Source organism: Festucalex cinctus, chromosome 21, assembly GCF_051991245.1.
Source record: "Festucalex cinctus isolate MCC-2025b chromosome 21, RoL_Fcin_1.0, whole genome shotgun sequence".
In the NCBI taxonomy this organism is placed as follows: Eukaryota; Metazoa; Chordata; class Actinopteri; order Syngnathiformes; family Syngnathidae; genus Festucalex; species Festucalex cinctus.
In genome coordinates, this window is record NC_135431.1 from 14,264,152 (window position 1) to 14,291,826 (window position 27,675).

At 39.1% G+C, this 27,675-nt stretch overlaps 1 protein-coding gene across 6 annotated transcripts in view; it reads left to right on the forward strand.

Moving 5' to 3' along the window:
- Window positions 1–27,675, forward strand: part of gphnb (gephyrin b) — a 152,342-nt gene that overhangs the window by 55,448 nt on the left and 69,219 nt on the right. The gene's annotated exons all lie outside the window — the stretch shown is intronic.

The window sequence follows — 27,675 nt, forward strand, 5'->3', positions numbered from 1 at the left end:
GTATTGTCGGACGCACGTTGGTTTTAGTTTATTATTTATTATTCGGCTGGAGGTGTTGCTCAAGGTGGTGGATGGGGATGAGCGCATCACTGGCCTGTGCCGAAATGCTCAGACTTGTGAGGTGGATGCTCACAGGACACATGTTGGATCCGTGGGGGCTGCATGTTGGATGCCGGATAAGATGATAGGTGTGTGTGTGGGGTGTGTGTGTGTGTGTGTGTGTGTGTGGGTGTGTGTGTGTGTGTGTGTGTGAGTCTGTGTGTGTAAATGTGTGGTTGGGGGATCCTCCACCAGACGCGATGACTGCGCGTCTCTCACGCTGCAATGTTGGGAAAAGGATGTGTTGGATCTGTTCGCCGTCGGCCTTCGTTTGTATGCGTGTATAGCCTCCTCTCTTGCTTTGTCATGTTTTCGTGGGCTTGTCTTGACCCCCCCCCCCCCCCCCCCCCACACACACACACACACACACACACACACACCCTCCAGCTAAATGATATTTCGGAGGCTGCTGAGGTGGAGGCACGATTAAAGCTGTCCAAAGGAATATCCTCCCATTTTCACCCTCCTCTTCCTCTGCTGTCCATCCTGCGTGGGGCTGCCTGGATCAATATTTCATGAAAGGCAAGATCTCACACATGCGGCAGACTTTATTTCACCCCCCCCCCCCCCCCCCCCCCCCCCCCCCTCACATGGATGCAGTAGCAGAGCGGTGGGCTAATGATAATGACCGTGTTCTGAAATCTGCCAGGGAACCCCCCTCACCAAAAAAAAAAAAAGCACCAGCGCAACCCTGCACCCCCACATCATCATCCCATCCTCCACCCCTGGTTGGAGAGAGACTGACGGTGCTGAAATCGGGCTGCACTGACCTTAGCATGCTAGTGCCGAATCCGTCGTGTAAACCAGGATGCATCGATTTTTTTCAATCTACTTTCACTTAGTGTTCGTGCTTTTCATTACGCGGCCAAGTTGGTTATGTTTTGATTGGTCTCGGTTTGGGTGATTGGCTGGGGATTTGAACCCCAAACATCAGAATTCGGAGGCAAACGTGCTATATGTTCTATCAATCTGTGGTTCATAACCAATTTCCTATGCGCATTTTTTATTTAAAAAATATAATTGGATTATTTTCAAATTCAATACTTATGTGTAAGGTTTAATGGTGAACAAAATAAACAGGGAGACTTTTCATCAAATATGGCAGCTAGAATTGCTCGATTTGTCGTTGCAAATCATACAGCTAGTCGGGATGTAACGATATCCAAACCTCACGAAATGATATTATCACAATATGAAGCTCACGATACGATAATTATCACCATATTGTGGGGAGATTGGCGATATTTAAAAAAAGGTCACAATATTGTCAAAAAAAATTAGCTCATACTTAAAAAAAAAAAAAAAAAAAAAAAAAAAAAAAAGAAAATATTGTGCTTTTGTACACAATATCAATGCTATATTATTATGTTTTATTATTATTATGTTATGTTGATAATGCACCCTGCACATATTGACTCAGTTCACAGGCAGATTACGTTCCCCTTCATCTGACAATTAGTGTAGATTTTCAACATAGAAGGGCCAAAACATCCCTAATGAAAATGAAGTTTCACTAAAAAACTGGCCTCCAGATGGTGCTAGAACTGCACAACTTGACTTTTTTTAATAGATGTGTTGCATTTAAATATCGTGAACATGACGACGACAATATTGTAGCAGTTTTAATATCACGATATCACAATGTCGCACTTATTGTCACATTCCTAACAGTTAAGACGCTGATCCCAACACTCAACTTAACTCTATATTTACATCTCTATTTATTTAAAAAAGAAAAAAAAAGATGGAACCCAGGTACATTAGAATGAAAACAGCAGAGGCCCTAGAATTGAACCCTGCGGAACACAGTATGTAACTTCATACACGTGAATTCATATTACACCTATTCTTGCAGCCACTTTCTTTTTTTGCTTAACATAATTACTATGAAAGGATTAAAAATATCGCATAAAGTGCTATCACAACAGTCACAAGTTGAGATGTGTGTCTTGACCTCCGCCCAACCCCTGAGATTAAGAACCACTGCTTGAAACACTAGAAGCGAATGCACGTTTTCACTCGGTGTTCCTTGTTGTGGAACAACACAAACAGATGGACACAAAAGGCATGGCATCAGTCGCTGATAATCCAAATCACAGCCGCTTTATCCAAATCAAAGTCATTAGCTGCTGTTTGAATACCAGCTGAGAGTCCTAGCAAGCCAACGGGAATGGGAACAAAAAACTCAACTCTTACACCTGTTTAAAACCGGTAACATTTTATGATCAGTCTATCATAGCACTGGACAAGTTGTTCTTCTTTAAATGACGCAGTTCAAGCGAGGTACACTGTGCCGATTTTGTACATTGTGAGCAATTTTTAAAATGTGAGCGACATGGTGAGGGGGCAAAAAAATGGCATGCGTCTGCTTCTTGCACTTAGAGGTTCATTCTCTTATGTTCATTGTCAATTTGGTCATCCACATATTGTCTTGGCGCATTTTCCTCGTTAGCGTTTCAAAGGCTTTAGTAAGTCAAACTTCTCAGGAAGGTGAAACATTTATATTGAAATTGAATTTTGGATTACAGCTACAATATACGTCACGTATATTGTACTTGTAATAGTAATGTAAAAAAAAATCTTAAAAATATCAACTGATTGTAGATAGACAGAACAAAAGTACATTTTATTGACCTGAACACAGACGGTCAGCTATTAACTCACTATGTCCCAGCCATTTTCATTGAAGCAATCCCCTTTTTACTGGATTTTGACTGATTTTGCAAGGCCCACAGAATATTGTGTTCTATTGCTATAAAAGCATGGAACCTACCAAAAGAAAGGATATATCTCTGTTTCAATTTTGCAACAATTAGCATTTGAATATAGCTAAATTTCATCATTATTCATAAATCTATTTAGAATTATGAGTAATTGATCTTTTTTTTTAATATGGCCCTGGTTGATCTCATTTTCTCTGGTGCCATCTGTTGGCTGTTTGTGTAATAACTACAATTTCTTCAACTGTTCTTTGCAGTTGACAGGCTGCATCAGAGCCTTCTGTATGCTCTAGCATAAAAAAAAAAAAACGAAAAACAAACATATAAATACGTCTTTGGGACACTTAAAACATTTAAAATAGAACGTATTTATAAGTTTTTGGGAGCAAATGAGTTAAAGCGTTTTAGCTGTCTTTTTTTTTTTTGCCGTGTTTTACGTACTTACCTTCAACCACAGGAGTAATCTGCTTCAAGTACGGCATTAAAAGACAAGCTTGTGTAGTTATTTGAATACATAAAGAATACCCCAAGATGGAATCATCTCATTCAAGAACAGGGCTCCTATTGATTATACCAACAAAATTCATCTTAATAGTATGAGCAATGATTATGATACTTTGACATGGTGGCATGGGATTGAACTCACAACCTCTGCGTTGCACAATGGACCACTCTACCACTGAGCCATGCCGTCGGGTTAATAGTGAGGTATATATTCAATCGTTTGTTTTTATTTTGTTTCTATGTCGGTCCAAAATATGTCTATATGAAAGAACGAAAACTACTAAATAGTTGGTCATTGGTGCAAAAAAAAGAAAAAAAAAAGAAAAGAGGACTGCTGGATGTGTCAGAAGTCTGACATGTCTGTATAAATTCGGTGTGGATTGCAGTTTTTCAGCTTCGGCCAAGGTCTGGCGACGTTCCATTTGTAGTTTGTTTTTGCGTGACATTGCAGCAGATTCAATGATCCTCACTTTTGTTGCAAAGGAGGCCGTTTTCCAACATTAAAACGAGCCGAATTATACAAAATAATCGGGCCGTTCCCACAAAACTTTGGAGGTATGGATTACAAGCCAAGGAAGAACCCATGCGGATGCGGGGATTGTGTTTTCACATTTGGCAGCGCTGGAGAGAAGGCGCTTTTCAGCATTTTCCTCTCCTGATCCAAATTAAGAATCTTGGCCCTTGTTGGTGGAGATCTGCGCTCTACTGAGTGTTGTTCTAATTCCTCCATGTGTGGGCGGCTGTTTGCCTTCTCACCAACTGGAGCTTGTCGGTATATCCTGCCTCTTTTTTTAACACTACATCACTGGCAACAGTACATCAGAGAGGGTTAATTTGCGTGTGCGTCATCAGTCACTCGGATCCCCAACTGGATCTCGGTGACAGATTGACGGTTTGATCTCGCTGTGCCGTGTTTGCAGTTCCTGCGTACATATGGCGGCGACGTTGAGTCACAAGCGACAGGGATATTTGTCTTTTTGATGTATTTGTGTGTATGGAGTATAATTGTCACTGGGAGCAAAGCGTCAAACGGTGGTGTAACTGCGTGGAATTGGGTTGCCACGTGACCCTTACCCTGTTTGTAATCATGGTGGGATTATCACCATGTTCGCCTTAGCGGGGGAGACATTTGCGAGATAATTTGTGCCGTGTAGGAAGGCCTGACATCCAATTCTAAAAACAAAATTAAACCTTTTCATAACTATATAATCCCAGCTAACTTTAGACAATTCAAATGGTCATAATGAGTCCTAGATTTACAACTTAGTGACATAACCGGAATTTGTATGAAATTTGGTACGTGCATAGTTTGTCACTAACCTTAGCGTATGCACTAGTAAAGTCATAGGTACAGTAAATACCTGTATTTGTATTTAAAAAACAAACAAAACAAAAAAACACTTTTAGGCAATGAATATCAAACAATTAAACAAAGAACGCTGAGCATTTAGTTGTATAGTTTAGTAGATAATTGCGCACATTTCATAAACTTGAAATATCACGATTACAAGTGCTTGGACACGTAACCCAAATCCACGATCACTGTTTACCATTTAACCATCAAATCCTGAACCAATTTGAATGGGCTAGCAGAGGTGACAAATCCAGGTCCACAAAGTAAAACCACTGCCACAGATGGTCTTTAGCACCGTGTGCTCCCTAGCAAGTAACCAAGCACCCGGAGAGCTAGCTAGGAAGCTTGCTAGGTGGCACCTGGGACTAAAGCCAAACAGTGGCAGTGTTTTTACTTTCTGGATCTGGATTTGCCACGTCTGCGGAGCTAGCGAAAGCCCAGCAGACGGCGAGGGCATGAGCTAGCGAGAGACTGCGACTGGCACAAGCTAGCAAGAGACGGCGAACTTGAACAGTGAACTTTAATCTCCAGGATCCATCTCCGTACACTTGCCAAGAGTAGAACCAAGGATGTTTTGTTTTTTGTTTTTTTTCTGTGCCCCGATCAAATTCACCATTTTTTTTTTTTTTTTTAGACCAACCATCTACCCTGCACTTAGTCATGGTCTAAAAAGGCAGAAATTTAGATCAACTTTCTGTCACCAAATATTCAACTGCCAGGTATAACATTTGCTCTAAATATAACTAAAATAAATGATAAAATCACTCTTCAATTTTTAAGAAGGAGTACCGGAGGGTGTGTTCCAACTATAGAGGGATCACACTACTCAGCCTCCCTGGTAAGGTCTATTCAGGAGTTCTGGAGAGGAGGGTCCGTCGGGAAGTCGAATCTCGGATTCAGGAGGAGCAGTGTGGTTTTCGTCCCGGCCATGGAACAGTGGACCAGCTCTACACCCTAAGCAGGGTCTTCGAGGGTGCATGGGAGTTCGCTCAACCAGTCCACATGTGTTTTTTGGATTTGGAGAAGGCGTTCGACCGTGTCCCTCGGGGGGGTCCTGTGGGGGCTGCTTTGAGAGTACGGGGTACCGAACCCCCTGATACGGGCTGTTCGGTCCCTGTACGACCGGTGTCAGAGTTTGGTCCGCATCGCCGGCAGTAAGTCGAATTTGTTTCCAGTGAGGGTTGGACTCCGCCAAAGCTGCCCTTTGTCACAGATTCTGTTCGTAACTCTTCTGGACAGAATTTCTAGCCGCAGCCGAGGCATCGAGGGGGTCCGGTTTGGTGACCTCAGCATTTCATCTCTGCTTTTTGCAGATGATGTAGTGCTGTTGGCTTCTTCCAGCTGTGATCTCCAACTCTCACTGGAGCGGTTCGCAGCCGAGTGTGAGGCGGTTGGGATGAGGATCAGCACCTCCAAATCCGAGACCATGGTCCTCAGTCGGAAAAGGGTGGAGTGCCGTCTGGGTTGGGGATGAGATCCTGCCCCAAGTGGAGGAGTTCAAGTATCTTGGGGTCTTGTTTACGAGTGGGGGCAGGACGGAGCGGGAGATCGACAGGCGGATCGGTGCAGCGTCCGCAGTGATGCGGACTCTGTATCGGTCCGTTGTGGTGAAGAAGGAGCTGAGCCAAAAGGCGAATGGATGGACTCTTCAATTAATAAAACTTTCCTTGATTTCCTATGGAACATATTTCCCATTATGATCGACATTAGAAGTGTATTTAAGACAACAATGTGAGCACAACACGACAGTGCTCGATCTTTTTTCCCGCAAAGGTGAAAGGTCAGCTGTCCACTGCTGCATTCAGTCCTCAGGGGTTGAGATGAGACCTTGGCTCCCTCTCTTCCTTCATTTAGCCCCTCCCCAAGCCTCCAGGCAGGTGACACGGAGCCCAGGGGATGTCTCTGTTTGGACCCTAAACACGCAGTGCAGGCGAGCGTGGGTCGAATAATGGATGAATATCACCGCATGTTTGAACAGAAGGTTTGGTTTGTCGGTTTATTTGCGCGAGAGGGTTGGGGGTTATGCTGAGCTTGAAGCGGGATAAATGGGGTGAGCTTGCTGTCACTTGTCAAAGATGTGACACTCAAAATGTGAGCTTCTTTAGAAGAGGATGAAAGCATTTCATCTTTTTTTTTTCCTGTGTTGATGCCCATGCAGCGTTATATCTGTTAAACCTGACTTTTAATTGACTTTAAATATGAGTTTTAATTAGGCCAAGTCTATCTCCCTGGGTCCGCCTAGGGCTCTAAACTCCACAGTCACATGACTTTGTTGACCCGCACTTCATGTCGTGAGTTGGTGGGGAGAAACAATAACAACTTAACCGGCAAAGAACCAAAGATTAATAACATTTCCAGGTCAAACGTCCAGTAGTTATAGTGCAGTACATACAGTATTCTTTAAATGCCAGTTCGGTGGGCTTGCTGTGTACACTTTACCATTAGATGAAAAATACATGCAATCAACCAGTTTCCACTCCGCCTCCCAACTTGATTTTTCCACGAGCACTGAGCTTTGAGCAGGAGCCCCACGATAATCAAGAAAATCACCACCACCCCTCACATCTCAAATATGGCTACTCCTGTGATTGTACAGTTGCGTAGACAGGTTGTCAAAGATAGAGAATCCAAATAATAATAATCAAATGGTTACATTACGTTGATCGGAACCAATTTTCACCCATGAGAGTAATGAAAATCTTTTCCAGTCTTCACATTAAACTTTATTAACATTGGTGTGTAGCAGTTGTTTCAACCCGGAAGGAGATTTATTCGGCACTGCTGTAGTAACATGTATAGCATAATAACTGAGATAGATCTGATTAAACAGTTAACTGACTTGCAAGTGAACGAGGATGTGTTTTATGATATATACAAATAATGAGCATTACTCACTATTTATGTTTCGTGTATCACTATTAGTGGTTTGTTTATCTCAAATACATGAAATGTCGCTCTCGCTCACTATATCTATCTATCTATCTATCTATCTATCTATCTATCTATCTATCTATCTAGCCTGGATAGCCTAGATAGCTAGTTAGGTAGCTTTCTAACTAGCTAGATAGCTAGATAGCTTTCTAGCTATTTAGTTATCTAGATAGCTTGGTAGCAAGCTGTCTCTCTAGCTCGCTAGCTTATCTATCTATCTATCTATCTATCTATCTATCTATCTATGCTAGCTGGCTAGCTATGCAGTTATCTTAGCTACTAGGGGTGTTGAGAAAAATCGATTCAGCAATATATCGCGATATTACAGCGCACAATTCTTGAGTCGATTCAATATGCGGCCGAATCGATATTTAAGTGTCAATTTTTGATGGAAATGTTCAACAAAAAGTCTTACTTAGCGTGAGGGTTCACACTTTAAGCATGGAAGAATGTTATATTAATGGAAGAGTAAGCCTTAATGTTTTTATTTTAATGATGTTCAAACACGAAACACATTACAACCTGTTTGTTAAATACAGTGTTGAAGTTTCAGTTACATTATCATACAAATTTCATACAAGTTTACTGATTAGTATTTTATAAATTTGGGTTAAAAAAAAAAAAATCGCAATAATCGACTTACAGATTCGTATTGGGATTAATCGGTATCAAATTGAATCGTGACCTATGAATCGTGATACAGATCGAATCGGCAGATACTCTGCAATTCGCACCCCTATTAGCTGCCTTAGCTATCCTTGCTCGCTATGTCTGCCTCTCAAAGACAATGAAAGACATTTGGGTAATGTTGACCACTATTAATCATAAAATGACTAGAAAATAGTAATGCGATGGGTTATTATTGTTGCAGATGTGCCTCGCACATTTCACTTTTTACCTTCTTGACGTTCGGGTTCCATTGTTTGTGTAAAGCCGTGATGTATATGTGTGCGCCTCGTGTTATATGACTGCTTACTTGTTGTTCCATGCAAAGCCAGCCCTAATGATGTATGGCTGCGGTACCCACTGCAGGCAAGCACCATTAGGACATCATTGGAAGTAAACTTCCAGGCCATCCTCCCAACAAGTGATGTTCCAGTGAGGAACCAGGCAGGGAAACGCCACACATCTTTCCCTCGCCTCTCACTCAGTGTCGCAGTGTCTCTCCATCCTCTCTCTCTCTCACTTTCTATGTATCCCCCCTCCCTCTTTCTATCACCCTTGGTTGTAAGAGTTGAGAGCGGCTTGCGACGCGTGGGCTGATCTCCAAACGTACATGTTTTTTTTCTGAGAGAGATGAATTGACAGCATGCAGGCTTCCCCCATGTTTTCACATGCCGCCCTCAATCTAATACTTTGACTAGCTGTCCAATCGGGTACTAATAATCTGCATATTTATTTTTCTTTGTTTTTTTCCAGAGTGGGAAGAGTAAAAGTGTATTATTTTCATAGTCTTAAGTAACCACTCTGAAAATGTCTTCTAATTAGAGTGTGCTTTAAATTCATACTAAATTTTGTGATCTCACTTCACATATTGATGAAGGCCAAACATGTCATCAGAAAATTCACAAAGTCGATGTTAACATTTGGATGGCTGGTGCTAAAAGCGTAAAAGTGTTTGTCTGCCCACTAGCATCATTTTCTTCCGTGTCCCCCCCCCCCCACTCTGACCTGACGCTGTCTGTGCATGCATGAATCTCATCTAAGCTCTGTTTCGCTCTCGATGACATCGAGGCATCTGTTCAACAATATGCTACGTTGACAACACAATGGAATCCGTCCCAAAAATCTCACTCGGTGTTGTTTGCATTCCGCTATGAATTCCTAATTGGTGTCTGCGTCGACCTTGATGCGGATGTAAAGTGGCTTTAAGAGCCATCACAACAAAATGTAAGCTAAATAATATCTTGGTGCTTGGGTTTGTACTATAACAAAACATGGAACACACACTGACCCTTCTTTCCCTTGTGCCCTCTTGCTCTTTATGCACATCCACACACACACACACACACTGCTGTCACAGCGGACAGCAGTAAGGCGGGCGGCCACATGAGCTGAATAGACAATGCCGAAGCAGGGGACACACAAACAGAATAAGAATTAAGTCCTCTCCGCAAAGGAATTATTTTCAGTGCTGAATCAGCCAGAGTGGAGCGGATTGTTGTTGTTGTTGTTGTTGTTGTTGTAGTTGTTATTGAGGGAACATTGAGGCCTCCACTCCTCCCACTTCTGAGCACACACCCATCAGTCTCCCAATCGTCGAGCAAGTAATCCTCCGATGAGAGCTCGAATGAGGGGCAGACCGAATTTGTGCGTCCGCAGTCGTGTTCTGAAGTTCAGATTTGTAAAGCACTGTAATGACTAACAGCGCCCTGGAAATTGAAGCATTTTTGGTTGGTTTATAGTTCAAATGCACTTGTGCTGTTACTATCGAACATTTTTAGAATCGATTAATCTATCGATTATTCAATCGATATGAGTAATTGGATTCTTTTTAATTTTGCATTAAAGTGTATTACAAAAGCATTTCCCCCGATTACTGTTTATTAACCAGTGAGTGGTGTTTATTTTGTACTTCATATTCATATAGTGATTTAAAAAAAAAAAAAAAAAAAAAAAAAAAAAAGTGGATTGATGTACTATGTTAGCGGTTTGATCATTGTTTCCCAAAGTAAAAACAGATGTTTGCAAATGTCTTAATTTTAATTAAACGCAGAAGATAAATCAGTCTTCTTTCATGAAGAATGACAGAAATCTGTTATGTTCTGAGGTTGGATCCCAAAACGCATTCACATAACATCGAGAGGCATAGAACAAACTTGACTAGACGAGAAACGATGAGAACGCATCGAGAATCACGAGACGCCAAGCCTGCTTAGGCAGTGGAGATGCACAGAGGAACCGAGGTAATAATCTGACAAACACGACTCGATCTGATTGGTTGTGACTACGTGAGTAACAAGACTGACATGGAAATATCTGATTGGCTGTTGACCAGATAAAGAGATTAAAAACTCTTGACATCACATAGCTCCTGACATCACATAGCTTAAGACCAGTTGAAACTAGATGCCGGTTACATCAGTTCAAAACCTCACGGCCATGACCCAAACATAACCCTTGTATGACTCAAACTTAACCTTGGCATGACCCAGTGATGACAAAATCAGTGAACAATTACTGTTGATATTCTGAAATCAGACGATGTGAACAATTTTAAATGAAGAGAATTGCTCCAAACGATTACTGAATTATTAAAATTAATTTGATAATCAATTACTTGTCAATTAATTGATTAATTTTGACAGCTCTAAATTTTTACTTAAAGTGTAAATAGAATTTTGTTCAAAGGCCTAAATGTATTTTTTTTGTATCTTTGCTGTTTTTTTAAATTTACTGTTTATGGGAATTTAAAAGTAGTTTCTTACCTTTACGAAAGACCTGACTTTAAAACAAATAAAACAACTAATTATTATATTAAAGTATATAAATATGTATTATGTAATATAAATACATACAATAAAAAATTGTTACTGCATGAAATCCTTAACCAAATCGAAAAGCAATCAAATTGAATTGAATCGCATCAAATCAATTTGTGGACTTGTTTACCAATCTAGAATAATTTTCTTTTTAAAACAGAATATATTGGGAGTCTGACCAGCGTCCCGTTTTGCATCTGAAATAAGCAGCAGAACAGTCAGTTTAACCTTCGACCTTCGTTGTACTCGTCCCAGTCTACAGTCATTAATTTAAAAGCATGAACTGTATAAGGTGAGCTTTTCCCATAGCTACTGTAAATGTTCTTCGTGGTTCCCTCCATGTTATTGTTGAGATGTTAATTACACAAAAGGTTAATTAATCATGTGCCATTTTGGACAGACTGCAATCTCATGAGGATGGCTTTAAAGCACATCTGGATGGAAAAAAAAAAAGATGTTTGTCCTGTGAGCAGACAAAGATTGAATCCCTCGCTTGAGTCAGTCCTTCCCGATAACCCGCACGAGGAGAGAAACGGTTGAGTGATTGCGATGGAGATTTTGATAAAAGATACGGCACTTGGTTTCAACTGATGACTTCCCTTCGTGGTCCGCCGCTGCCGCCGGATCCCGTGTCCTCAGCCCAGGTGTTAATTAGACCTGGAGGGACAGAGGTGGTGGTGAACGCAAGGGTGGGGGTAACGTCTGCGCTTAGACTAGTGAGCACTTTCCTTGCTGTATCAGTACTTTAAAGGATGCCAAAAATGATGATCTCGAGAGAGAAGAAGAAGGCTAAAATCATTATTCAAGTTGTCTCGATTGCTCTGCTTTTTTCAAATGGCATACTTGTAGGAGGGTTTGAAAAATTTCCACTTATTTTTTCACCTGAAAAATGTATAACATCATGGTGAAATGTCTTGTAAGCAGTGTTACCACACCTTGAAAAAGTAGTTACTTTTACCGATAATACTTGATTTTACAAGTAACTAAGTTTGATTGCACGTTACTTTCTGAGTTACTTTTGCCAATATTATATTGCAAGTGCATTTTTAACAATAATGTTTAAGGCTAAGGTTTTTGTTAAAATATTTTTTGACTGAACAAATAATTGATTTTATATTTTTAAAAAAAAGTCTTGCCTACTTGTGTTTATTAAAAAAAAAGCTTTTCCAAACTTCACTTTCCATAAACACATAATGTATAAATAAATAAATAAATAAATAAATGTCTAAACATAAAATAAAGGCACTTTTTATTTTTTTTTATTTTTTTACTTTTATAAATCAAGATTATATTTATTTACATTATAATATATTTAATTAATATTATATATATTCTAAATATATAATATTATTTATATATATATATATATATATATATATATATATATATTAGGGGTGTGAATTGCCGAGTACCTGACGATTCGATTCGTATCACGATTCACAGGTCACGATTCGATTCGATACCGATTAATCCCGATACGAATTTATAGGTCGATTGTTGCGATTTTTTTTCATTCAAATTTAGAAAATACTAATCAGTAAGCTTGTAGAGTGTAAGATTTATATGAAAATGTATTATTTATTTATCTGAAATTTCAGTCTTATAGAGGTTGTAATTTGTTTCATGTTTGAACAGCATTGAAATAAAATATTAAGGCTTAATGTTCCGTTCATATAACATTCTTCCATGCTTAAGGTGTGAATCCTAAAAAAAATAAATAAAAATAAAAATAATAATAATAATAAATAAATAAAAAAAAATCGATTTTGCCGATTATTGAATCGATTCGAGAATCGTGCGATGTAGTATCGCGATATATCGCCGAATCAATTTTTTTTAACACCCCTAATATATATATATATATATATATATATATATATATATATATATATATATATATATATATATATATATATATATATATATATATATATATAGGGTGTGAATTGCCTCGTACCCAACGATTCGATCCGTATCACGATTCATAGGTCACGATTCGATTCGATACCGATTAATCCCGATGTGAATTTACAAGTCGATTGTTACGATTTTTTTTTACTCAATTTAGAAAATACCGTTCAGTAAACCTGTACATGTACACTAAGATTTGTATGAAAATTTATTATTTATTGATCTCAAACTTCAGTGTTATAACTGTGAGCCACTGTATTTAACAAACAGGTTGTAACCTTTTTCATGTTATAAAAGCATTGAAATAAAATATTAAGGCTTAATGTTCCATTAATATAACATTCTTCCATGCTTAAGGTGTGAAAATTAGACGTTTTTTTTGAATATTTTTTCATCATAAATGGATGTTAAAAAATCGATTCGGCTGCCTATTGAATCGATTCGAGAATTGCGTGCTGTAGTATCGCGATATATTGCCGAATCGATTTTTTTTTTTAACACCCCGAATATATATCCATCCATTTTCTGGACCTCTTATTCCTCACAAGGGTTGCGGGGGGTGCTGGAGCCTATGTCAGCTGGCTTCGGGCAGTAGGCGGGGGACACCCTGGACTGGTTGCCAGTCAATCGCAGGGCACACAGCAATCGCAGGGCACACAGAGACGAACAACCATCCACACTCAACAAGCACACCTAAGGACAATTCGGAGCGCCCAATTAACCTGCCATGCATGTCTTTGGAATGCGGGAGGAGACTGAAGTACCCGGAGAAGACCCACGCAGGCACGGGGAGAACATGCAAACTCCACCCAGGAAGGCCGGAGCTTGGCTGTGATTGGCTGGCAACCAGTCCAGGGTGTACCCCGCCTACTACCCAAAGCCGGCTGGGATAGGTTCCAGCACCCCCCCGCGACCCTTGCGAGGAACAAGCGGTTCAGAAAAGATTACTTGACTTTTATTTTTCATTTTTTTTACCTCACAGATGTAACTGTTAATACTGTCATGGTAAAACTTGACATTTATAATGTACATTGTTTATAAATATAGATAGTAACGTGGTGGATTACTAGTTACTCAAAATGGCAAGCCATTATTGAGTAACGCATAACTACAAGTACTGCAAGCTGTAAGTGAATCATCAGGTCGGCTTGGATATAATTTTCTGTCATTGTTTTTCTCTCTGTCTTATGCTCCAATATCATTTTCACGTGAGACGACTTTGTTGAAGTAGTCGAGGGTGTCGTGCGATCACAGCAGCCTCCTGGGATTCGTCATCGTGTTTGATCGGTCTCATGTAAACATGGTCTGACAATAAAAGGCTAATTTGTTTGGAGAGGTGTGCAGGTTTGATGCTCAACAGTGTGTCAATTCGCAAAACCCCATTTGTGGTTGGTAAATATGTTTTTAGTACGTTCGAAATTTTCAAGATGAAACGATTGACAGCAACAACATTTTGTATGCTAACATGTTCATATTAGCTAACTGACTGGATGCCTATTATCTCTTAAACCCCAATTTTGTGCATCTGTATCTTCCCTCTCGTGTTTATTGTTGCTATGGACGTTAGCCTTAATAATCGACAGTAATTGCTGCAATCATTGGCCTGCTCACATGATACTTTAGTGACGTTAGTTGCTGTAATCAATCCCATATCAATCATGATTAAAACCTAGTTTGACTCATCCCAATACACGGCTGGGGTTATTACACGTCATCGCTAACCTCCCCCCTGCTTTTATCGCCAACCATCTCCCTTTTTCTCACTTGCTATTTCTGTTGCCATTGCCTCGCTTTCTTTCTTTTAGTATACCTTTCACACTTTTTTTTTTTTTTTTTTTTTTTTTTTAACCTTTCCTGTCTATCTGCACTCAAACTCCTTCTCTGCGACCAAGAACGGAAGCGAGCAGTAAGAGGGGAGCGTGTATGTGTGAATAATGGAGAAGACCAGCGCGGCTCCCTAACGAGGTGTGTTTGATGGCTGACCTCGTGTGCGCATGCGCGAGCGTGTGGTCAAGGTGTTTTCATACAACCCCCCGTCAATTATTCAGCATTTCCCGATCCAACCGCACAACCCTTTCAGATCATGGCTGCAAATGTTAATACACGAGCATCATACACACAAGAGCCAGTTTGAGTGACAGGCAAAGGCAAGGCTCAATGGCTTTGTTGCCCTTTTGAATTATTCATAGTTCGCCAACAAGTTTTCCAATCTGAGCACATGACTGTTTTGCGTGTTTGAAAGAATGAGTCAGCATATTCTTCTCCATAATAGGAGTGTATCTCAAAATATTAGAATATCGTGGAAAACTGAAGGGTTTCAATTTAAAAGGTCAAATTGAGACAGATTCACTAGTCGACTAGTTGAGTCGTCGACTTTCACAACGCGTACATAGCTAATATTTGAGTTTTGAACGGACATATAAATGCATCTATACGCACAAAAAAAAACTGAAAAAACCCTCTGTGTTACCCATTTTCTAACCCGAATATTTGGTCCTATAAAATGATCATGTTTACCTCCTTTCAACAGAACACTGGTCTGCTCTATTCGCAAGGAATCTTGGTCTTCTGGTATTATTTGGCGGCCATCTTACGTTGCCACTGGCTAAGCAAGCCTAACTTGAATAAATTGATTTATCTGCGGTATTTTTCATGTTATGTTCTGTCTCTACCTTCATGAACATTCTCTAAACTATTTTTTTTAATTAAATTTTATACAAAATAAATCAATCAATCAATAAATAGGCGGCACGGTGGCTGACTGGTTAGCATGTCACCTGCAGAGGACACGAGATCGAGTCCGGGCTTCGGCCTTCCTGGGTGGAGTTTGCATGTTCTCCCCGTGCTTGCATGGGTTTTCTCCGGGTACTCCGGCTTCCTCCCACATTCCAAAGGCATGCTTGGCAGGTTGATTGAACACTGAATTGTCCCTAGGTATGCTTGTGAGTGTGAATGGTTGTTCGTCTCTGTGTGCCCTGTGATTGGCTGGGAACCAGTTCAGGGTGTAGCCCGCCTACTGCCCGAAGCCAGCTAGGATAGGCTCCAGCACCCCTGCGACCCTTGTGAGGAGAAGAGGCTAAGAAAATGGATGGATGGATGGATGGATGGATGGATAAATAAATGTTTGTTTTTTTAATCGCTAAACAGTCTTAATGGTTTATCTTGTCACAAGGAAATTCTGAACATGTTCAAAAGTGGAAGATTAAATGTAAATGGTAAATTTAGAAATGAATCAGCAATTATTCTAAGTGGTGTATAACCTTTTTTTACATTCCACTATAGCCATCACAATATTGACAGCCTGACTAATTCAAATTCCACACAGATCTACCCGCTAATTCCAGGTCACAGGTTTGATTCCCTGTCAAGCCAGAAAGACCCTAAATGTGCTCGCTCGCTCTTCAGGGGCTTCCCTTTTGGTTGTCCTTGCACTGACTTGTACATGGATGAGTGTCTGTGTGGGATAAATGATGAGATGTGTGAAATAAAGCAAGTGGAGCACTCTATTAGGCAGTCCTTGCCTGCAGGCCACCAGACTACTCCACTAGCTACAGTGGTTGGCAGTGGAGTGAAATGTCGCAGAGGTGGTGCTGCTATCCAGGCGGGCTGGACTCGGGTTCCGTGAGCTTCAGCTACTACTTTGCATACAGTTCTAAGTGTCCAATATGTAACCCATTTTTAATTCCAGATTTAAACCTGTGATACATTCACAGCAGAGGTTTTTGATGCACCAATCTTTTTAACCAAGTAGAAAATCAGGTCAGTATCCAGGTCAAATATGGAATCCTTATGAAATTCCCTTTCCAAAAACATTTGTTTTGTGAATATTGACCCAGTAGTTCCTGAGATACAAGGGTTCAAAGGAAGGTGACCGCGCCCCTTTTTGCACAAAATGTCCAAATTCTATTGGGCGTACCTACCAAACCCCTGCTCCGATTGACTTCAAATTTGAGATTTAGTGTTGTGCCATCTCTATAAACAAGTACACCGAGTTTCATTCCAATCAAAATCTGCTTGGTTCAAATTTTCAGATTTTTCTTTCGGTGATTTGGCATAGAACGAACCTGACCTGCCTCCATCAAAATAACTTCAAGGATTTAGGTTTTGTTTACCTTCCAAACACAGCAATGATGATGTAGTTCAAGCTTAATTATGTCCCCCAATGAGATACATGACGAACACATGCGTGTGCTTGAGCGTACTGTGCACGTGTACACTCGCTGACATTGTCCAGAGAATTGACTGTAATGAAGGTAGCTGCAAAAGAGGCTGCTTCATTAGTACAAGCGGGCCTGGGGTACTCTGCGCGTGTGTGTTTTCATGTGTGTTTGTAAAACTCTGCATCTTGGGAAATAAGAAGAGGCGAATGGTTCATGCACACCCATATGCTCAGACACATTACCACCCGCCCACTTGCACACCAACACTGGAGTGTGCTACAAAGAGCAATATTGTTGCTTTGATGACTCTATATGAATGGGAGTTATTTCAAATAGTATCAATAAATGACTGGCATATAGAATCTCAAGGTCGGGAATTGATCAGTCAGAGATTTAAATATCTGGTCTGTCATGTAATTTTAAAAACAACCTCAGAAGAGTTGTTCAATCCAAAAACGTCCATGATTTATGCATAGCATTTTATCATTTTTTTTTTTTTTTTCATGAATTTATTATGGCTCGCAAAGCTGAAAAAGGTTCTCAACCCCTACTTTCGACGGTTTTCCATGTGTATCATTTGGAAGCTTGCAGGGAGACTTGTGTGAAGCAAATGTCATTTTAGCTTAGCGGCGTGTTTCACGTCAGACCCGAGCACTCAAGATAATCTTGCATTAGCTGATTGGCCCCGGTTGATTGATTCATGCTGCATGTATAATCTCGGGTTCCTCAGCTGGTTGCTATCCGACTAGGACTGTCCGCTCTGTTGTCGTGCACTGTTGATAGATCCGTGCTAATTTGTTTTGCTGTTGCAGTTTTGTCTACCTTTAACCATCAATTTGCCTTTTTTTTTTTTTGCATACTTTTCATCTCAATTTTACGTTGACATAAATTGTCTACATTTGAGCAGTTGAAGATTAGCATAAGTGGGTTGTAGGTTGTAAGACTGTAAAATTTGTTTTGATAAAGAATACGCACATTATTTTATTAAATGTATTGACTGGATGCAGCGACATAATCACGGAACTAATGTCTCAACCGGAATTAGAATATTTTGGGATTTTTTTCATTATAGTTAGTTTGTATTTCATTTGGAATTTAGTTAGTTTTAATTAGTTTCCAGTGCGGGTTTGTTAGTTTATATTAGTTTTAGTTTTTTTGAAAGATGCTTCGTTTTTGTTGTTTTTATTAGATTTAGTTTTAGCTTTTTGTGTATTTCGTGTGCAAGGTTAAAAAAAAAAAAAAAAAACATCAAGATAAGTATTGTGTAGTCAAGTCTCAACAAAAATATTCCAAAAACAACTAGACGAAAACGGCAGATATTTTCTTTATTAGGGCTGTGCAATTAATCGAAATTTAATTACAATTTCCATTATTACACGCCACAATTACAAAATCGGCAATCGTACACAAAAATAAAAGATTACTAATACTAATTTCTAGTTTTTTAAATTTATATATTTTCACCTTTTTTTATTTGAAAATGATCAATTTAATAACTCGTGTTATAAGATAACTTTCATAATTATAGTGTTTCAAAGAAATGCATTTGTCTTAATATTTTTACATCTTTATACGTTTTCTTGTTTTGTACCAAAAACCAAATGATTGTCCTTATCATATTTGCAATTATTACCAAATTAATCGTGTGTTTTTTTTTCCCTTCATAATCGCCCTATTTTTTTTTATTCTTAGTTATTAGTTTACTTTTTGGTAGTTTGGAAACGTAAAATGTAGGGTTTTTTTTTAAAGGCATTTTTATTTTATTTCATCAATGAAAAGGGTTTTTCAATTTTCACTATTGTTAACTCGAATAACCTTATTCTCAAGGCACCTCTGTATAAAGAAATCACTTAAGTGTTTTTGCCTAATCCTGTTTCCTAACTAACCACCACAAAGAACAAGCAATACATTCCGTTAGCTTCCACGCTTACTTAATAATGGAGTTGATTTTTGGAAGTGACCTTCAGAAGAGCGCAGTCACAGTTTTCATCTGCTCTAAGACGTCACAGTCAGAAAAGCTTCGCGCTCCTCTGAGAGCTCCTGCGTCATTCCGGAGTTCCACTTTGCTTTGTTCCACAAATTTTACACTGATTGTCGGCAGACTGTTCTGAAACCTCAGCTGTGTCGGCCGAGCTTTTGTTTTGCTCGGCTGGCATGAAATAGGATTTGTGGACAGTGAACTGAGGGGTCGGTCACGAGGAGGGCAGTCAGTCGGTGAAACCCGACCAAGACGAGGCTGCCGTTGATTGCCACATGCGCTTCCTGTGTGCAAATGTGGTTGCAGCTCGATTATTTTATTTACAATGCAGGTTTCATTTTCATTTTTGGTATCTCTGCTTATATTTTAAGTAGTCCATATCCAATATTAATGGAGACGTGACTGAGCATATAAGCACTAGGGATGTAACGATATCCAAATCACGGTACGATATTATCACGATATGAAGGTCACGATACGATAATTATCACGATATTGTGGGGACGTTGGCGATATTTTCAAAAGATCTCAATATTGTAAAAAAGAGAGCTCATACTAAAAAAAAAAAAAAAAAAAAAAAAAGCACAATATTGATCGCTTCACAAGCAAATTAAGTTCCCCTTCATCTGACAATTAGCATAGATTTTAAACATAGAAGGCCAAAACATCCCTAATGAAAATTAAATTGCACTAATAAACTAGCCACTAGAGGGTGCTAGAATTGCACAAATGGAAATCAACCAGCCTTTTTTAACAGATGTGTTCCTTTTAAATATTGTGAACATGACGACGACGATATTGTGGCAGTTTTAATATCACGATATTGCCCTTATCGTGACATCCCTAATAAGCACTGGACCAAAATCTTGACCGTTAATATTCATCGGGCACACTTCAAACGGGTTGGGGGCATGCAGTGGACAAAGGGATGGCAAATTTAAATGTTCAAAATTTTACAGCATCAAGAAAAACAGTTTGCGAATGCTAACATCTTTGCTACATTTTTTGGACCATGGATGGATGCGCTGCGTTCAAGTAGGGATGGGCACCTTTTCGCATTTGAACCGGTTCGGTTTCATTTGTCAATATCGGGGTATCAATAGCTTTACTGAACAGTACCAGTTTTCGGTTGTTCTGCTGTTTGCGGTAATAGATGTTAATTTATTTAATAATAAAATAATTATTTTAAAAAAGAACATTCACATTAGCAGTTATTTTTCATTAAATAAAATCTGACAAATTATAGAGAGGGTGGAGTAAAAAATCAAGGTATAACATTAATAAAGTATAAAAAAAATCCCCAAGATAATTTAATATTACAAATTACAAAGGGAGAAGCAAAATTCTAATACAAGCACAGAAGATAAATAATTGTATTAGTGTAATTATTTTTGGTTCCCTGTGCAGTTGTTTAAAGATATTTTTCCACACATAGGGCGATGAATTCAAACCCACTTTCATGTGTTCCACAGGGTTCAATTCTGGGGGCTCTGCTGTTTTCATTGTATCTACTGCGCCTGGATTCCATCTTAAAAAAAAAAAAACACACAAAAAAACATGGTATTTCAAGTAAGAACTGGGCCACACAATTTTTTTTTTTTTCAACGACAGTTGAAAAACACTTGTTGACAGTTGACACTTGTATGGAGGACCAAAACTGCCAAAATTCGAAATAAATAAATCACTAAATATATAACTGACTAAAAGTGAAAATAAAAATGAATATAAAAAAATAGAATTTGAAAATTATATCTAAAAAAATATAAATGGAAATAAATCAGTTTTTATTTTCACTTTGAGTCATTTATTTATCTATTTATTTAGTTTGCAACGGTGGAGTCCAACCCAAGACACGCTTAGGACCGCCTCCTCATTTGAATAACATTTCGACTTGGCAGTATGGCCCAAAATTGCCAAAATTCAAAATAAATAAATGACTAAATAAATGACTACATAAATAAATGACCAAATAAATAAATAAATGACTAAATAAATAGATAAATAAATTACTTAATGAATTAATGGCAAACAGTGAAAATAAAAACTGATTTATTTCCATTTATATTTAGTTTTTGGATATAATTTTCAAATTATAGTTTTTTATATTCATTTTTATTTTCACTTTTAGTCATTCATTTATTTATGGTATTTAGTCATTTATTTATTTTGAATTTTGGCAGTTTTGGTCCTCCATACACTTGAGCCATGAAGTGTACATCCCATACAGTCTTAGTGAAAATTGTGTCCCTTACAATAATGTTTAGTGTCCACCCACTGAGACTTGACAGAGTTGATCGTTTACCTTGTCCATTCCACTAATAGCATTAGGCCAGCCTTTGTGCATGTGTACGTGACCTTTTGACACGCTAACCTTGACTCCTGAGCCAGACTCGCAACCATACCGTAACCCTTGACCTCCTTCCTTTTCCCTGAGCGATCACAGAGCAGCCATGAGAATATTAAGTTTCCCCTGTGACGACGGTCAATACCTGATCCGATTAGACCTCAGCACTCACGCTTCACAACATCCTGCAAACGCACCCAGCGGATGAAGAGCAGAGTCGCTAACGTTAGCCAGTGCCACCGCTGATTTCATCTTTTCGGTGGGGTGCAAATGAATGAGTCGACTTCTCCGTGTGAATTCACACTGCTCGTCCAAGGATAGCGTGTAGCTAAACTGTGGTTGTTGTGGGTTTCCCTGCATCAGCAGCTTGGAAGGATGAAGAAGTAGGTGGAAGGAAGGAGAAGAAGAAGGAGGAGGGGGGGCGGGATTATGGGATGTGAAGGGAGACGGGGAGTGTGGGGAAAATTCTGAAGGGAGGTATTAGAAATGCGCAGCTGTATTGATGCCGGTGTAAGCACATTTCTATTTAAATCAATAGAGCTGCACTCAAGCTCATTTTGGCTGCTAACAAAAGAAAGCTACCTGGTGCACTAATAGAACAGCTACACGCGGCTAATGTGGGACATTCATCTTGTTAGCCGTATCATTAGCTATCTTGTACTAAATGTGTTTTCTTATATATCCACTGTACAATAAGATTAAAAGGGAAAATATTTTTGATTGCTCGTTTCCAACTTTTGGGGTCTGGAGTGTGAAATTACACAAAAATATTTTTGTGAGCTGCTTGTTATATACAGTATAGGCCCCCTTGAACTTGATATAAAGATATAAAATTGATTTTTATTTATTTATTTCCCCAGAATGGACACAATTTTGGGACACAATTGTGAAGTTGAACAAAGTATATAATATTTTTTATTTTTTATTTTTTTTTTAACTGAAAATTATTCACCCCCTTTTCTCTCAGTGCAGCCAACTGACTCCAGAAGTTCCCTGATGATTTCTGAATGATCCAATGTTGGCCTAAATGACTGATGATGATAAATAAATTTCAGCAGGCCCATTCTGGCCCTTCAAACATTGGCCAAAAATCATCGGCCAAATGGCCAATGTTTGCCGATTATTTTTACCTTTATGTACTGCGTCTTGCTTTGTTGGATCTAACTTCAGCGTTTACGGTTGACCGCAGTATTCTGTTGCCTCATTTTTTAGCCTTATTGGTACTGCCCTTGAGTGGTTTAAGTCCTATTTGGCTGACAGAGCATTTAGTGTTAGCCCCGCATTAACCCCACTATCATATGGTGTTCCACAGGGTTCATTTCTAGGGCCTCTGCTGTTTACGTTATATCTGCTGCCCATGTTTCATTTTAAGTCTATTAAAAGAATATTTGGGAGAAAACAGCATGATGAGCAAAGAACACACCTCATGATATAGTTGTGGAAAAGTTTAAAGCCACGCTATAATGCCACCGGCACATTCATCATGCCACTAGTCATTATGAGCAACCCTCATTAAACACAGAGCCGGTGATTTATGTTTAATATTTGCAAAGGGGTGGCCTCTCATCAAGCCCCTTTGATTTATTGATTCCATTGATCAAGAAAAAAAAAATTGAAGCAGATAACTGTCGTTAGCTTGTGTGCTTTCCAGTCATGTTATGGGAATTGAAATTCAGAAGCAAGCCAGTATAGAAAAGTTTAGGGTGTCGTATTCAAGGTCCCTGCTTTCCCTCGCGCTGTAAATTGTCTCTGGAGCTTTGCGCGTGGCTTCATTAGTAAGTGTCTTTTCAATATTTATGGCCTTATTAATAAAACATCAATACAAGAGGCCTTTGTGAAGAAGTGTGGGGTGATGCAGGCACAAAGTTAGGATCCTGGTTTGTTAAAGACGGGATGCTCAGGTGAGCAATGTGCACAACATGGCGCTTAAAAGAATTGGCATAGGTCACACAAAGGACATTTTGAAAGAGAAAGGCTCAATTCAAATCCTGGACGGGTGACTCATTTGTGAGTGATTGCTCGTTAATTGGCTTTTTGAATGAATTTAGTGACATCGGATTGTGAATTGCTTTCAGACTAAATGTGCTGATACTGTGGTTAAACCATGTTTTATTCATGGTGGCCCGGTGAAGAGTGCATCCTCGGGAACATCATAGCCTCTTTTTGTTTGGTCTTCTCTGCAACATACACGTCTCGTCAGATTAGTTTATTAGTGAAAGTACAACTTTGAATCAACATTTTACATAAACTGATAAATCCACGTAAAATATGAAGCCAACAAGATTTGACTTGTTTAACACACAAGCCTCCAATTTGTCAAGTTAAAATTCTCAAGTACAATAATTTTTAAACATAAAATACATATCAACCTCTAAACATCAAGTCTGTTTGAATAACTATAACAATATGCATTTGCATTCCAAAACTTTAAGTACTGTATTTTCCACCCTATAAGGCGCACCGCATTATAAGGCGCACGTTCAGTGAATGACATATTTTAAAACTTTTACCATATATAAGGCGCTACAGTAGAGGCTGGGGTTACGTTCTGCATCCATTAGATGGTGCTGCGCTAAGGGAATGTCAACAAAACAGTCAGATAGGTCAGTCAAACTTTATTCATAATTTACAAACCAGCTTTCTGACAACTCCATTCACTCTCAAAATGAATAAACAGCTGTTTTATTATTTTCTCTGAGGTAAAGTATTAGTATTAGCCAGCGATCCAAGATGGCGGGATCTTCCGCACATGCGCGTCACCGATCGTGCAGGGTCACCGATAGCTTCTTGACAGCGAGAAAATACGGTAGACGAGTGCTGTACTAGCATCAATTAATCAAATTAACGGCTAATAGGTTTAAATTCCCATCCCTTTATTCAAAAACAGGACATATTTCAAATGGACAGTGCTCAAACAAATTAATTATGAGTCACTTATTGGTTTAGTCTGCAAAAATAGTGCCAATCATTGTTTACCAAAGTAAAAGCGATTGTTATGTTTCGATTCAACACAGATAATCAGTCCACTTTCATGGAGGACTACAGAAATCAAATATTGAATGCTGAGAAGCTGAAATTACAATTATTTGGACAATAAAAAAAAAAAAAAAGATACTGTATCTAAATTAGTAATTATTTTATTTGATATTCAATTACTTGTTGATTAATCAATTAATAATTGCACCACGAAAACAGAATCTCTGTCATTAACACTTTTGCTACTGTGTTAGCATTGCTAACTTAAATTACAGCGCAGATGCTGGCTGCAGTTAACAACCCACTAACCACTATCTCTAGCTAGCTAACTAGCTCAAGTCAAGTCATCTTTAATTATATAGCGCTTTAAAACCCTCCCACCTGCCCCTCTGTTGTTACTCTGCAAGTCCTGAGTCTTGGCAGGTTAACTTTCCAGTCTTTTAACTTTTGTGCCTTTAACTTTCCTAACTTCAGTGTAATTGAACAAAATTTAGGCTTCCGGAAGTAACTTAAACGGTGGTCATTTAAACGTAACCATAGTAAAACTTTTAATTCATCACTTACCCTGTTGAGCTAAATAAGTATGAGTAGATATATTTTAATTACTTACAGTTAAAATTATGCAACTTCATTTAAAAAAAAAAAAAAAAAAAAAAAAAAAAAAAAACTCTCTTGTTTCGTATTGTGTTCAAGGAAATATAAATTGTGTTGTGCCAAATGAATGTCAATCGTCACGATGGTGGAGACAAGTGAGAGAGAGCTGCAAACACCCATTCCATCACCTCCTCCAACTTCTTTATCATCTATCTCTCTCTCACCCTGATTCTGCCTTCCATTCTCATTTGTTCGCTCTCCCGTCCTATACATTTTTATTCGTCCCCTGCGCTCCATTTTCTCTCCCTACCTTTACCTCGTTCCAATCTTTTACCACCGATGCTGCTTCTCTGCTATGGTCCCCCTCCTCTCATCCAGTGCCAATTGGTCTCCTCTAAAGCATGTCAGGGCTCACTCCCTCAGCTGCACTTGTCCACCCCGACCCCCCCTTCAGCCTGGGACGGAGCCGCCGCTTCTCTCTGCGGACGCGCTCGCCTGGCTGGGACTCAGCTGTGAAGAGCAGAGCTGTCTGTTCCTCTTTGTCTTTCTGTCTCCGCACATCTGGCGCATGTGTGTGCGCGCTTGAACCGGGCTGGCTGGTGTGTCGAAGGTGCGCTGCCCATGCCAGATTTCAGCCTGTAGAAGGTTTGCGCTTGGGATTGCGTCTCAGGCGGCTGCTCGATACAAATGGATGGGGCTCATTTGGAGTCATTAGAATATTTGGTTATTGATGCTAAAGATCAGGCTGATGAGTTGATTATATGAATCAGGTGTGGTCTTGGGCGGAAACGTCTAAATCCAGGAGGACTCCGGGCCTCGAGGACCGGAAGTGGTGAATCCTGCAATAGTATCGAAGACCGATAACAGCTAGTACCTCCATCCATCTATCCATTTTGATACATAAAATTTCCCCAAATAACAGTGACAATTTTAAAGAAATGTCTTTATATCCCAATAGAGCATTTTCCCTTAAAATTGCATGTAATTAATGGCAATTTTCTATTCTTGTGTTACGGCTGAGGTGTGGTGGGGACCCAAATGCAGGGAAGCAGGTCAAGGAAGCAAACAATGAGGTAAAAAAAAAAGTTTAATAAACAAAAACAAGGAGGCAAAAATGAGCTACAAACTAAGAAACAAAAACAACAAAGTCCAAAAGGGTAAATAAGACAAGGCATGGAACAAAACAAGAGGAAAATGACAATGAATCAACACAGACATAGGGGAGACAAGAGACTAAATACACACACACTAATTGACACGAGACACAGCTGGGCAAGACGTTAAGTGGCAGAGGGTTCTGATAGGTTGACACACAAGGAAGTCAGGCAAACACAGGTGGGCAGGACAATGATTGACAAGACAATGGGAGACACACAAGGAAAGCAGAACATAATAGAACAAACTTAAAGGAACATGATGACAAACTCAAACAAAACCCACTCAAACCTAGAACCTTGACATAAGCAAAAAATAAAAAAACAAACCAAAACCCAACCCAAACCATGACATCTTCTAATTATTCATTTTTAGTTCCAGTTTGTAAAACAAGGGCAGCCGATAGTACCGCTATCTTGGAATAAGGCAGATGCCGGCTTTAGTTTTTTTAGGTATCGGGTATTCGTGGAGGCTGCCAATACCAGCCATTTAGTGCTGGGTTCCAAAAATCGCTTAATTGGTATCGAATAGGTTTTCCTTTTTATAGCCCGATATCGATTCATAAAACCATATATTGATTATTTTAATATGTCTGTTTCCCATAAATTCACGAGAAAAGAGAATTTTAAAGGCCAAAATGTTTTTTGGTATCTTGCTCTTACATTTGCGAAAGACCTGACTTACATTTTGCACTTTAATTTACCAATCTTTTAAATGTATATTTACAAAAAATTACAATTATAAAAATAGTATTTTTATCTCATCCTTGCTGATGTCAATGTGTGAACAAATATAAACTAAATCCTAAAAAAAATTCACTAAATCCTTTGACCAGTTACTGCCTCCGCATTGGAATTAAATTTTTGTGGAGTCCCATTTTCCATGCCCACTTTCATACATACAATTGATCATCATTACCAGCTCTCTGTCACTGCTCAGTGGTGCACTTGGTTAAGTGCATTGACCAGTAACCAGGAGGTCCCAGGTTCAAATCCCACGTCTGACTGTGGATTGCAAATACATCCATGGCAATTATGCTTAGTGATATAACTGACTATCATATCAGGACATGCATTACAATTTCACTGAAATGATTAAATGCACGTTGGCTTTCATCAGATAGCTATTTTTAAAATTAATACGCCATTCATCATGAATTTGAACAAGGCAAGCTCGCTCAGTTGTTAGACCAATTTTTTTCCCCCATGGAGGATCTGGGTTCAAACCCCACTTGGACCACATTTTAGTACATTCGATTGTTTGATAACAACTGACTATCGTTTCAGGAAATGGATTATAATTTCTCCTAAATGATTAAATCCCACCTTAGACAGTTTGCAGTTCAAGTTTTCTTCTTACTCATTTATCTTTCAACTTCAATTAAAACGTTGTAAATGTCGCATAATTTATCTTTCAATTTACTTCATAAGCATTCATCTTAGCATTCAGCTATTAGCATTCAGCTTT